The following is a 14,670-nucleotide window of genomic DNA, read 5'->3' on the forward strand; positions in this document are numbered from 1 at the left end:
GGAACAGATGTAAATCCGTCCCTCCTGTGCCCCCAGCTCTGGCCCTTCCTTCTCCTTCTCCCCCAAGATCCTGGGAAGGGCCACCAGCTCTCACCTCCGCCACCCATTTCCTTTGTGCTCAGGTCAGCCTGCGTCTGGCTGGAAGCCCAGGGCCCCACGTGGCCAAGCTGACGGCCACTCCCGGCCCAGCCTGCCCCTGACACAGATACCTGTCCCTCCCTCTGGTCCCCTCTCCTCCCCTGGCTGCTGTGGCAGGCGTGGCCTGCTGACCAGTTTTAAATTAGTTCCTCAGGGCAGTTTTATGTTTTTTCAACGGGCTTGTCTTTCCTCCAGATCTTTCTAGAACTTCTCTGAACTGCCTTCAGGTTTTCCTGCAAAAGCAGCATTTACTTACAGGCATGCTTTGGGTTCCAAACAGCTTAATGATGCACTGTTATCTCTGTCTCGTTTTACCCATTTGCTTAAAATTTCCTCACAACAAGAAAAAGGAACCCTCATACACTGCTGGTGGGAATGCAAACTGGTACAGCCACTATGGAAAACAGTATGGAGATTCCTCAAAAAATTAAAAATAGAAATACCATACGATCCAGCCATCCCACTACTGGGTATCTATCCCAAGAACTTGAAATCAGCAGTTCCAAAAGTCCCATGCACCCCAATGTTCATTGCAGCATTATTTATAATAGCCAAGATGTGGAACCAACCTAAGCGCCCAGCAACTGATGATTGGATAAAGAAGATGTGGTGTATATATACAATGGAATACTATTCAGCCATAAAAAAGACAAAATCATCCCATTCACAACAACATGGATGGACCTTGAGGGTATTATGTTAAGTGAAATAAGCCAGATGGAGAAAGACAAACTCTGTATGACTCCACTCACATGTGGAAGTTAAACATGTAGACAAAGAGAACAGATTAGTGGCTGCCAGGGGAGAGGAGGGTCGGGGGTGGGCACAAAGGGTGAAGGGGTGCGCCTACAACACGACTGACAAACAATAATGTACAACTGAAATTTCACAAGGTTGTAAACTATCATAAGCTCAATAAAAAGTTAAAAAAAAATTTCCCTATAACAAAAGATTCCTCAAAGGGAAGATTTTTCTAAAAGGGCTGTGAGTCCTGAGCATGATTCTCCAAGAGGAGACGCGGGCATGTTCAGAGCCTCGGGATGCGTGCAGAAGTCCAGGAGGCTTGTTTGCAAGGGGGAGGCAACACCAGCTGGGGCGTGGACCCAGGAGGCAGAGGCCAAGCCTTGGACCACTAGCTCAGCTCTCTGGGCCTCACTTTCCTCAGCTGTAAAATAAGGACTCCATTAGATACTCTGACGCTGGGAAGTGCCCCACACAGGCCGATAGAGATTAGTTAAGCCTTAGGCAGGTTGTGTTGGCGTCCCTTTGTTTGGGTCATCCCTGATCTCCCTGTGTCCCTACCATGATGTATAGTTGTTTCCCGAGGTCCCCCAGTTGGATGGACTCAAATCAGGAGCCTGGACAAGGCTTCTTGCTTCCTGTGGATGGGGACTTGGACACTGAGAGATAAGGGGAACCATGTCCTGACTCCTTACATGCCAGGCCCTGCCCTCCAGACGCTTACAGTCTCCAGGTCTGCAGACACTAAGGGCAGCGTTGCTGTTTATTAGCCATGTGATTGCCCTGTGCCAAGGGCTTTGAGGAGAAGTGTGGTATGCCAGGAACAGAGAATAGCGTAGGACTTCTTATTTAGTCCCCTAACACCTCTGACCAATGTGAGAGTACTGCCATTGTTCACAGAAGAACTGGAGGCACAGAGAAGCTGAGGAATATACTTGAGGTCACTCAGCTGATGGCTGTCTGAACCAGGCTTTGAGCTCAAATCTGGGGACTCGCAGATCTGGCACGTGGGACGCACTGACTCACCATTCCCTTCTCACTGGCCTCAGTTTCCCTGACTGTGATATAAGAGGGTCTGATGATGTCTGATCTCTCTAGGCCAGGAGGGAGGATGGACGCCTTGTCCAGAGTTGGTCTCCATCCTGTATCTCTTCTGGGCCACCTGCAGGCCAGAGTCCCAAGGGGCTTCCAGGGCTTCAGGCCGTGGTTGCCGCGTACATGGTTCCCTCCTGGCATGGGCAGCAGTGGCTGCGGAAGGCAAACAGCCCATCTCTGCTTGTAGACACATCATTGCTCAGCTGACAGTTGCACATTTCCCGGGACCTAGAGCTCCCCTGACCCCAAGGGAGGCATGTCAAGAATCCCAAACTCGATGTCCTGGCACTCAGAGCTGATGGCTTGCTAACTGTTGAGAACAGTTGTTTTCAGATTAAAACTTGGCCTGCGGCCGCTGCCTGTTTAGCTCTTCCAGCTGTGGCGCAGACTGAGCAGCTGGGCCCGAGTGGGGCGGTCAGTGACCAGTGGGCATCAGGGTGAGCTGAGCGGAGCAGCGAGAAACCAGAGGCGCTGAGCTCAAGGGAGTACTGGGCTGCGGAGCTCAGCCCATCTCAGTGGTGACAAGACCCCAGCATGGGGCCAGCAAGGCCTGACCAGAGGGGCACTCTTAGCCCAAGAATGGAGGTCATCGTGGCATCCAAACCCTGCCACTTGGGGTGAAGGCTGGGCCCTGGGAGCGGCTCATACACTAATAGGTAGGCTCCTGCACAGGCAGTCGGCCACCTGCTTCCCCAGGTCCCCTCTTGCTCCAGGCCAGTAGGTGCCCCACTTGCCTGCTCTTTCTGCCACTCCAGTTCTGGGGAGCCGAGGAGGATGAGCAAGGACAGGGGACAAGGTGTGGGTGAGGCTGATGGGACCACTCAGATGTCACGACCAACGCCCAGCCACAGACTGGTGTGAAGTCCAGGAGGTTCTCTCTGCCCCATCCTCAGATCTGTCTCCTCCCCTTTGCCCCATCGCCATCCCAGACCTCCCAGCCACCCCAGGATCGTGAATAAGTCCCTTGACTTCTTGGGTCACCCTCCCTATCCTGTGCATGCCATGAGGCCAGTTTTCCTAAAGAAGATCTTGCTGCCTGTCTCTCCCCTGTCCCAAAGCTGCAGTGACCGGCTCCCATCCACACCATAGAACCCAAGTTCCGAGGCCTGGTGTGGGAGGCTCTCTCTCTTCCGTGCCCGCTCCCCCCCAACCCCGCTGCCGTGTGCACAGCCACGCTCCCTGCTCTGCCTGCGCCCCGGTCTCTGCTCCCTGAGGATGCTGTTTGCCTTCCCTTCCTTGCTCTTTCTCCTGCCATTCACTGTCCCCGATGTGCCCTTTTCTTATATAAACTCTGCTCAAAGGCCACCTCCTCCCAGAATCCTGCTGATTCCTCCAGGACACCTTAGCAGCATCTCACTTGATTTAGCACCAGGTCACACTGCCCCAGCCAGAGAGGCTCCTGGAGGCTGGGGACCTTGTCAAAGCCATCTCTGCCCCCTTCCCAGCCCCAGGGACAGGGTCCAGTTCCACAGGCCTGGTCGCTGCTCAGGGAATGTCAGCAGCCTCCTGCTTGATGGAAAGTGGCTCTTTTGCTTTGGAATCTGGGGGGCGGGGTGCAGCCTGTCTTTATTTAAAATGTTGATATTTTGTTCCTTGTGGCATTTATTTTGCATTCCTTTATATATATATATATATTTTCATTTATTTTATTGAGGACATATTGGTTTACAACATTGTGTAATTTCAGGTGTACATTATTATACATCAGTTTCTGTATAGACTGCATTGTGCTCACCACCAATAGTCTAATTTTTATCTGTCACCATACATATGTGCACCTGGACCCTTTCTGCCCCCTTGGGCCCCCTGCTTCCCCTCTGGAATTTCAATGGCAGAAAATCTAGTTTAGTAGTTTTGACTCATTAGAAGTACTTTGCTGTGTACAAGAATGTTCATGGGGGCCCAGCCTGGTGTGTAGTGGTTAAATTCACGTGCTCCACTTCAGCAGCCCAGGGTTCTCAGGTTCTGATCCCGGGCGCCGACCTAGCACCTCTCGTCAAACCACGCTATGGTGGCGTCCCACATAAAACAGAGGAAGATTGGCACAGATGTTAGCTCAGCCACAATCTTCCTCAAGCAAAAAGAGGAAGATTGGCAGTGGATGTTACCTCAGGGACAATCGTCCTCAGAAAGAAAAAACAATGTTTACAGGAACTTTATTCCTAATGTTAAAAGTAGTTAAAAAAAGAAGTAAAATCATGACTCAAACAAATAAGAGTATAAAATAAACATGTATTAAAAGGTTTACTTAACTCATTAATTAAATGAAGGAACAGGTAAGATGTTACCACCAGTTCAAGGGAGAATTCAAAGGTCAGACACATTTATAGATCAGAAATACTGAAATAAACTTGCAAATGGAGGCAAAACTGGCTTTCCCGCTGTGGGGGAGGGTTGTCCTTAGGTACGAATCATTTGCAAGTCCCTAGACAACAATTATTTGCATCCCATCAGTTTTCTACAATTTACAGAGTTGTGAAGAGTTCAAAGGCAGTAAAAGGCCCAGAACCCCGAGAAAATCAGAATCAGATAGCCTAGAAGAGTGTGTTCCAAGGATGCCTAGCTTTCCGTTGGAGACCCCAGGAATCTTTTTTGCTTAATCCAATTTTCCTTCTACGAATAGCTCACAACTGGAGACAATGCAAGTGTCCATCAGTAGAAGAGAGGATGAACCATGGTACGGTAAATTCACACAACGGAATACTACGCAGCAACCAAAATGATATTCATTTTGCACGCCACGGATACATGCAACAAGACGGATAAACCTCACAGACCTAATGTTGAGAGAAAGAAGGCAGACACAAAAGGTTACGTTCTTGTAGTAGGCTGAATAAAGGGCCTCAAAGACGTCAGGCCCCTGCCCCTGGAACCTGTACATGTCACCTTATTTGGAAAAAAGTCTTTGCAGATGTGAGATAAATTAAGGATCTTGTGATGGGGGATTATCCTGGCTTATCTGAGTGGGCCCTAAATGCTATCAAAAGTGTCCTCATATCAGAATCAAAGGGAGATTTCACACATACACAGTCTGAGGCAGAGATTGGAATGATGCAGCCACAAGCAAAGGAACGTCAAGGAATGCAGGCCGTTGGCCGAGGGCAGAGGAAGCAAGGAATGGATTCTCCCCCAGAGCCTTTGGAGGAAACTCAGAGCTGCCGACACCTCGAGACCCCGACACCCGGATGTCGGAGTTCCAGGCCCCAGAACTGTGAGACATGCGTTTCCGTGGTTTTAAGCCACGAAGGTTTTGGTAATTTGTTACAGCAGCCCTAGGAAACCAATGCAATACGATTCTATTTATTTAAAGTTCAAAATCAGGCCACGTTAATCCAGAGTTAGATGTCAGAACGGTGGTTACCTTTGGGGAGGGTGTAGCGTTGGGGGATGGTACTGGGAAAACTGCTAAAGTTCTTTTTCTTGATCTTCACTTTTTGGTATTTCATTGAGTGATACATTCATTTTGTGCACTTTAATATAAAAAAGTATCTTTTAACAGTGTGCATGGCTTGTCAGTAGCTGTGGGGTGAGGGCAGGTGCCTGGGGCCAGACAGTTTTGTTCTGTTTCTGCCATTTGCTAGCTGAGTGGCTTTGGCAAGTGAAATAGCCTCTTTGAGCCTCAGTTTTGTCTTCCATACAGTTTACGGGGCTGGTGTGAGGATCTAAATGATAGTGAGTCCTGTTTGAAGTGTAAATGCCTACAGATGGAACATGAATGCCCCTCCCATTGTCCAGGCATTTGCTGCGTGCTGGGCTTCAGGCTAAGTCCCCTTCCTGCATGATCCCACTTAATCCCCACAACCCATAACAGCACCCATTTTGTAGATGAAAACACTGACAGACAGCTAGTAAGTGATGGAGCTCGGATTTGAGTCCAGGCTGTCTGGTTACGAGGACCATGACCTTAGTCCTACCCTAGTGCTGAACGATTATCTCTACAGCATTAAAACATCATGGCTATTCTGGTTTTAAAAAGAAAGATCCAGATCATTATGGATAGTAGAGTACCATTTGTGTAAAAAAGAAGCAAAAGTACATATCTGTTTATTTTGGATATTTGTTTTTATTCATAAAATCTTTGGAAAGATATCAAGAAACTGAACACATTTAGTTGCATCCACTTCGGAGCCACCGCTTCGGAGATGCTGTTGAGATGGTGCTTTCTGAATTCTGAGATACGTAAACGTTTTAGAAATGTATTCAGAAACAAAAAACCAAATAAGATTAAAATAAGAACCACGAGGGAATTAAATGAACAACTTCACACCAATGATTATGAAAATATCAACAAAACATACACTTTCCTGCAAACATATAACAGTAAACAATAGTGATGTGGATTAAGGTGCCCCAGCTAGAGAAGCCCAAGGTGACCTGGCCTACATGCCAAACTATACGACCCAGTGGACTTTTTTTTATGGTATGAATTAGGACCGCCCCAGGGAGAGAAGCCCAGGGCATCCTCACCTACATGCTGATCTATATGGCCAGATTCGTATCTAAAGTTATATGACCGCACAATAACCAGACCCCATCTGCACTGAAATCATTTAATGACTTTTTACATCATCTTTTCTTTTCTCCAGTAAAAATAAGTCACGTACCCATGCCTTATAAAATTAGCCCTAACCCTCAACTCGGGGCAGCAGCTGCTCTGCCTGCCCATGGGCCCTGTCCCCATGCCAGCGGGGGCAGCAGAAGCGGCAGCAGCAGGAGCTCTGACTGCCCGTGGGTCTTGTCCCCACACACCAGCTCTGCCTGCCCATGGGTCCTGTCCCCATGCCAGCGGGGGCAGCAGCAGGAGCTCTGACTGCCCGTGGGTCCTGTCCCCACGCACCAGCTCTGCCTGCCCACGGGTCCTGTCCCCATGCCAGCGGGGGCAGCAGAAGCGGCAGCAGCTGCTCTGCCTGCCCATGGGCCCTGTCCCCATGCCAGCGGGGGCAGCAGCAGGAGCTCTGACTGCCCGTGGGTCCTGTCCCCACGCACCAGCTCTGCCTGCCCACGGGTCCTGTCCCCATGCCAGCGGGGGCAGCAGAAGCGGCAGCAGCTGCTCTGCCCGCCCATGGGCCCTGTCCCCATGCCAGCGGGGGCAGCAGAAGCGGCGGCAGCAGAAGCTCTGACTGCCCATGGGTCCTGTCCCCATGCTATTCCACACTATTCTCTAAATAAAAGAGCACTACTGCCAGATCTTGAGAGTCTAAGAAATCTTTCTTTTGACTCCTCGGCTCACCGACCCCGCATCAAATAGGACGAAATAGAAATTCCATCTAGACTTAGAACCATTAAAGAAATGAAACGCTTAGTTTTTAAATCTGCATCCCAACTCAAAAAATCTCACAACAAACAAAACCAAAGAAAAACACCAGGCCTGGATGATTTTATAGGTAAGTTCAGCAAACATGGAAAAGAACAAAAATCCTTATACATGATCTCCCAGATAAAGAAGAAACAGAAGTCTTAACTCACTGTGAATTTATTACAGCTTAATTTCAAACCAGACATGGACAGCATGAGAAAGCAAAAGTACAGGCCAATGTGACTTACGGACATATATGCAAAAATGCTATATAAAATACTAGCAAATAGGCCAGCAATGTATTAAAAATATACCAAGTTGTCTTTTTCCTAGGAAATGAAGATGATGTAATAAAAATCTATGAACGTAGTTCAAACTATCAAAGGAAAAGGCCCGTTTGATAATTGTGACCTGATAGAACTTCCTTAACTCGATAAAGGATACTTGGCCTCATTTTTGGTTGCTCTCTTGTTTACTGTCTGTGCTCCCTGCTGCACTGGGAGAGCCAGGAGAGCAGGGCGTGGGTTTTTCTCACCACTGTCTAGCTCATGCCCAGCACCGTCCTTTCCTTGGCACACTGTAAATAATGCTGCATGAATGGTGGACCTTTGGGCTCAGGAAAGCCTTTGGGACTAGGGTGCTCTAGGCGCATCATCTCCCACAGCCAGCAGCATCCACAGCCAGGAGCGCCAGCACAAAGCCTGACGCGTGCGCACTGGCTGCTGGGCCCTTTGTGACCGGCCGGTAGGTAGAGCGCCTGCGCGAGCCAGAGCCCGGAGGGACGCGAGGGAGTGGGCGGGGCGGTAGGCGTCTGCGCGGTGGCGGGATGTAGGCGGGGCCTGCACGGCGCCGGCGCTGGCGGCGGCGGCCGTGCGGGGCGGGGAAGGGGCGGGCCGGGGGCGGGGGCCACGATGGAGGCGGGGCGGGCCGGGCGAACGGCGCCGCGGGGTTGGCTGCTGCCCTGAGGCTGGACTCAACGGATTCGGGCCGCGCCACCGGGTGAGCTCGCCTCCCGGCCCCAACCCGGAGCCAGCGAGCGAGCGAGGCGGCGCCGCGCGGTAAGAGCCGGGGTTTGGTCCTCTCAGCGGGCGCCCGCGGGCCGGTCTCTCTCCTCAGCGCCGCCCGCGCGGCCAGGCCCAGGCGGCCCCGCAGACCCCGGCGGGCCCGCGCCTGCGCCGTCCCCCTCCCGGGCCCCCAGCCCGTCCCGCGCCTGCGCCGTCCCTTTCCCGTGCTCCCGGGCCGACCGTCGACCCCCGGCCGCCGGGCCGACGCTGGCTGGTGTTCGGGCCCGGTTGGTTGCGGGCCCCCCCGCTCGCCGGTCCCCTCCGAGCCGAGGGGCCGTGTGCGACCCTCGCGCTTTGCTTTGCCCGCGCTCCAGGAGAGGCCGGGCCGACGCCCCATAGCCCTGGTCCCCTGCCCCCGGCGAGGACAGCGCTGCTGCGGGGCTTCGAGGACGCGGCTCCAGGAGCAGGGCCGCGGGTGGCGGACCCCCGGCCCCTGTGGGCTCTACTTCTGCCCGGGCCGCGCACCCATCCCCGTCCCGCCCCGCTTCGAGGTCAGCCCCAAGCAGGCGGAATGTCCTTCTTTCTTGAGACCTTGTGAATTGCATCACATTGGGAATGAATGATCCGGTGTTTTGTTGAGGAAAATTTTCATTTCCCGCAATCTGGTAGTTGTATGGCTTAAGTGGTTAAGTTGAAGACATCATAGTTCATTCTTGGGCAGCTCCCCTGGAAATGAAAAGAAATCAGTTTCCACGTAGTTTCAGCCTATTTATAAGACCAAGTAAGAATTCCTTGACCATTCAAATGCAGAGAACCTTGATTTGTTGATGCCCTTGATAATTTGCTGGCAAGTACGGGAGGGCCCAGGAAAAATTCCCATAAATTCGCCGCCGGTATCGATTCCGGGGAAAGGTGTGTTGTAAAAAGAGCGTCTCAAACCACTGATAATGTTTCCCGAGTTACAACAGACTTAAGAAACTAAAAAATGTTGCGGAGCCCAACAGCGTTTGCTGTCACCCAGGAGGATGCATCTTGAGATGAAATCAGAGCTGTGGGCTTGGTCGATATCAGGAGACGGCAGCATAATACATCTAGGTTTTAAAATAGCCACAGCAGTACAAAGGGCGTATGGTGTGAGGAGAAGTAGGGTATTGATCTGGGTAAAATGTTTTCTATAAAGAAATAGCTGATCCAGTAATTTTGTTCTCTTTTAAATGTCTCCTTTGTCTCTTTGATTTAGCGTACACCAAGCCGAGTCTTTAAAGACTCAGCAACTTCAGGGAGCTGGAGAATGCTTCTTGGTGGCCTGTGCGTACTCTAGATGTGTAGGGATTTTCTTGATGTTGATTTTTAGTAAGAAAGTGAATATTGTGCCATAGAAAAGCTTTATCACCGTGCGCCTTGGTAACAGGCCAAACACCTGAGTGTCAAGTACAGTGTCATAGTGAGCGGAAAGTAGTTATAGTAGTTGTGGTTCAGGTGAAGTTTATATCAAAGTTGTATTTTAAACTTGAACTTTTAGGATGTGTATCTGCAATGGGTCATCTTGAGATGCATTTCTCTGTAGCAGAGGTTCTCTTTGTAACTGACTAGACACAGTACATCGTATTTCAGATGACTCGGGCGATAGTGTTGCTTCGGCTCAAAATTACTCTCAGGGTTGGGTTTTCATAATACCTAAGACTTTCAGTATAACCATATACATATTTAAATCATGTGGCTAAATGGTACATAGTACTACACAACTGTCCAGCTCAGTAGAGGAACGGTGACACAGTGTCAGTAGGCTAGAGAAATTCTCTTGGCTTTATGGCTTTGGCAAGTCAGTTTTCCTTTCTGGACCTTCATTTTCCCATTTGTAAAATGAGGGAGTGGGGTGAGGAGATGGACAAAGGAGCTTGAGTTTTAACGTTTAATGGATTCTTGCCTACAGAGGCTTCTTCAGCCCTGGGTAGAACTGGGTGTTCTCACCAGTTCCATGATATTGTTTGTGGTCCCTCCTCAAAGATGGGGAGCGGGGGCATCATAAAGTTGGTGAAAACAAATCTTGGAGACTCTTGGTCAGGCCCCTGAAATGGAGCGTTGAGTGGGCCTTAGCGTATTGAGAAAAACAAGGACAATGTGGGGAGTTTTTCATAAAACTAAATTTATTCAGTTAAAGGACTGTCCTTTCCAGGAAAAGTGTCTTTTTCTTGGTGTGTTGATAGTAAATAGTGATATTTGATGTTGATAGTGAATGGTGATATTTGATGATAGTAAATGGTGGTATTTGATCATGATAGTAAATGGTGGTATTTGGTGATTGTAAATTGCAAATTTTACAAGGTTGGTTATCTTATTTTTTTAAAGATTGGCACCTGAGCTAACATCTGTTGCCAATCTTTTTTTTCTTCTTCTTCCCCCCAAAGCCCCCAAGTACATAGTTATATAGTTTAGTTGTAGGTCCTTCTAGTTCTAATGTGTGAGATGTCATCTCAGCATGGCTTGATGAGCCGTGCCAAACTCTGGGCTGCCGAAGCGAAGTGTGCAACCTTAACCACTTGGCCACAGGGCCGGCCCCCAAGGTTGGTTATCTTATCACAATAAGGTATTTTTAGAAGTAAAGAGAGCCTAGAATCAATTAGGCTTTTTTTTTCCGATTACTTTATTGAAGTCATAGTTAGAATCTCTTGTTTTGTTGTTGTTGTCTGGGAGTTTAGGAAAAAGTTCCTGGGACTTTTGCTTCTAAGAAGATTAAAATAGAGATTTTTTTTTTTAAAATAGCAAGTCTGATACTTTGTGGTCATTTGTCAAAATCCACAGGCACTTGAGAAAGCTCTGTTAAATTTGCTTGGTGTTAAAAATGTTCCTGTTCTGATCATCCTTTCCTACTGGATAGAAAATGTCAGGATTTTTTTTTGTATGTGCTTGTGCCAACAAAATAAGCCTAGGCAGGGGAATTCCTCCTGGTGGTTGGAACTGTTAGTACTGAATAGACTGGCTGTGGAGGTAAAGAACCCCCGTGGGGTTCTCTGTCAGCTCAGAAATCATTTCGTACTGTGGCCTGAGTCATGACCATCAAGAAATTAGGCTCACAGATTTTATTTCAGATATGCTGAGGGCGAGAAGTGGCTGTGGTCTGTTCTGAAGTGAACAGATGATCTTTGTGTCTGTGAAGTCTTTGAAATTCATCCTGCTCTGCTGATAGCAGATAAGATTTAGAGTTATTGTAGATCCTTTTTTTTTTTGTACTCACAAAACTACAATATATCAAAATCTGTCAAACATGCGTTTTAGAGTTAAAATTAATAATGCGATCTCTAATTCTTCATAAAACTCATTTCAGCATTCGGAGGACTAACTGCTCTCAGCTAACCTCTGACTTCTGTTTTCAAAAGATAATTTGGTAACCCCATGAAGAGAACTTGTCCATGAGAGAGGAAAGAGAGTGTAGATCTGTTAACAATGTTTTTCCTGACCTTTTCCCACTTCTTTGCTGTAGTTCTTTTCTTTATTTTTTGGTTAAATCCAGAGGTTTGCTCCTGCCTCTGTCTTTTCAAAATGTTAATCTGTTCATGGTCACCAGCTCCCCCAACCCCCCACAATTTAAAATCCTTCGACGACTTCCACTGTCTTCCTAATCAGATCTACTGGTCCCTAGCTTGGTATCAAGGACCCTGCATCCCTGGGCTCTGGCCTCTACTCTCATCCTTGTTCCACCTCTTTCTATGTGCTTCATTGAGCTTTGCTGAACAACCTGTGGTTCCTTAAACTCTCTCTGCACTCTCCCTGTCTCCCTCTGCTGGAATGTTCTTCTCTCACTTCATCCAGTTATCACCTTCAAAACTCAGCTCAGGGTTATCCTGTCTCCTGTGGACTTGTCCAGCACCCTGTCCAGTTAGGTTTTGGCACCCTGTGTTTTTGTCTGCTCCCCCTACTACCTGGTGACACCACAGTGCATGGCAGAGTGTGTGGCTTGATGGAAAGTTGTTGCATCTGCGAGGTGCGTTAATGTGCTAGGCACTTCAGCGCCACTGAGGCAGTGTGTCACTTAGTCCCTGCCTTTACGGAGCTTTCCACCCCAGGTGCACTTGACCTCGCCAGCCGTGTGACACCTAGTCATGCACACCAACTTGCAAAGTCCATTCACTTGTATCTTAGTGTCTAATTCAAATCTTAGTTCTTGAAGGAGGAGACTCTAATGTCTATTTTATCATCCAGAAACCAGGGGGCATCGTCTCTGTTCCTCCCTCTGGAAGGAATATGCATTTAGTGCATATTGCTTCCCTTTTTCCCCTTGCGTACTTTCCACCTTGGGTATTTTTTTCCTTTTTATTTGATGTGTTTGGACAGTAAAGGTTTAAGAGATTAAGATATTAAATGTCAAGTTTGTCTATTGTGCATATAGCCTAGGGAAAACAGAAAAGTTAAAGGGGAAAAATGCTTTGTCTCTTTAAAAAAAAAATAAAGCCCTATATTACACTTCTTTTTTTTTTTTTTTTAGGATTTTATTTTCCTTTTTGTCCCAAAGCCCCCCAGTACATAGTTGTGTATTTTTAGTTGTGGGTCCTTCTAGTTGTGGCATGTGGGATGCTGCCTCAGCATGGCTTGATGAATGGTGCCATGTCCGCGCCCAGGATTTGAACTGGCGAAACCCTGGGCCGCCGAAGCAGAGTGTGCGAACTTAACCACTCGGCCACGGGGCTGGCCCCTGTACACTTCTTTTTAAAAGAACTGTGCTTATATAAAAGGAAAAAAAAGAACCTGGTTAACTTAGGAAAGACGCATGCACAGAAACTGGCAGCAGTGTTAAGGTTTGTTAAGAAATATCTGTTAAAAATTAAAGTTGTTCCTTTCTTCCTCTTTCCCTTCTCAAGTTCTTGGGAAAGATCCCAACTCGGCCGTTTTCAGTGGCACCTCTTCCATTGGGAATTCCCAAGGCGGTCTGTCGGGGCTGTTTTTTCCCAGAACAGTCACAGTGAACACTTTCTCCAAAGAGATGCCTCTTTTCTCCCACTTAGGAGACACCACCGTCCTGAATAGCACTCCCTTCTTTTCCTGGAAGTGTCTCCTTGTTATGGATTGGTTCTACCCCGCCAGGCGCAGGAATTCTTGAGCAGGAGCTAGTGAATTTTCTTCTTGCATACTTTTTTTTTTAACTTTGGCGGGTTTGGGCCAGTCTTAAATCTTCTGTCCCATATTCTCGTTCTTCTCCCTTTCTGGCCGTCTGCATTTTCTGCAAACTCCATTGAATCATTACAGTTACTCAGCTTTGCTTCCTTTCCCCCTTTATGAATTACCTGCTGGATTTTTAATCCTAGTGCCCTCATTTTTATTCTTTACACTCACCTCATTCACACTTACTCACCCTTGCTCAGTCCGCCACTGAAGGCCTCCAGCCTTGGGGTTGTTTAGTTTTTGTTTAGCTCCTCCTTCTTGCCTCAACCCTTGTCTCCCTCTCCCCTCCATTCTCTATTACCAGGATTGTCAACCTTTCATACCATTCTTCATCATTTATGTATTCATTTGCGAACATGTACAGTTTTTTTTAAATAACAGCTTTATTAGATATAGTTCAAATACTATAAAGTTCACTCTTTTTGAAGTGTACGCTTAAGTGGTTTTTAGTGTATTCACGAAGTTATGCATTGGTCCATTGTCTGATTCCCGAACACTTCATTACCTTAGAAAGAAAGCTGATACCCGTTACTCCCCATTCTCCGCTCCCCAAGCCCCTGACAATCACTAGTCTACTTTCTGTCTCTGAATTTGCCTGTTCTGGATATTTCATGTAAATGGAATCATGCAGTTTGTGGCCTTGTGTCTGGCTTCTTTCATTTAGCATAATGTTTTCAAAGATTATGTTGTAGCATTTATTAGTACTTCATTCCTTTTATGGCCAAATATAGTCCATACTTTATTCATTAGTTGATTGACATTTGTTTTTTTTTTTCCCCCCCATTTTTTGGCTGCTAGGAATAATGCTATAAACATCCATGTACACGTTTTTGTGTGGACACTTGTTTTCAGTTCTCTTAGGTGTCTACCTAAGAGTGGAATCACTGGGTCATACGGTAGCCACGTTAAACTTTTTGAGGAACCACGAAACTGTTTTCCAAAGTGGCTGCAGCGTTTTAGATTCCCACCAGCAGCGTATGAGGGTTCCAGGGCCTCCACTTCCTCATCAATGTATGGGTTTTTGGGATATACTTTTTAAAAAATGGGATATTTTTGCTGTTTGTTTTCTTAATACTTCCGGAAATTCCATTAAATCAGCTGGTATCACTCTGACTCATTATGATGAATGGCTTCATAGTAATATTCCATAGTATAAATATACCATTTATTAATTCAGTTCAGCAGATGTTAAGTGGCTGTCATGTTGTAACTACTGTTCTAGGCTCTGGGGCAACAGCA

General features: G+C 47.6%; 1 protein-coding gene across 7 annotated transcripts in view; it reads left to right on the forward strand.

The window, feature by feature from the left end:
- The first annotated feature begins 8,093 nt into the window (after nt 1-8,093).
- The window catches only part of SPECC1L (sperm antigen with calponin homology and coiled-coil domains 1 like), a 136,066-nt gene continuing 129,489 nt past the window's right edge, over nt 8,094-14,670 (forward strand). For 2 of the 7 annotated variants that reach the window (XM_070628189.1, XM_070628193.1), the window contains exon 1: nt 8,094-8,328. The gene's annotated coding sequence lies outside the window, so the exon portion shown is untranslated. The remainder of the gene's footprint in view (nt 8,329-14,670) is intronic. The other 5 variants (XM_070628188.1, XM_070628192.1, XM_070628191.1 and 2 more) reach the window with 3 other exon arrangements.

This window comes from Equus przewalskii, chromosome 7 (genome assembly GCF_037783145.1).
Source record: "Equus przewalskii isolate Varuska chromosome 7, EquPr2, whole genome shotgun sequence".
In the NCBI taxonomy this organism is placed as follows: domain Eukaryota; kingdom Metazoa; phylum Chordata; class Mammalia; order Perissodactyla; family Equidae; genus Equus; species Equus przewalskii.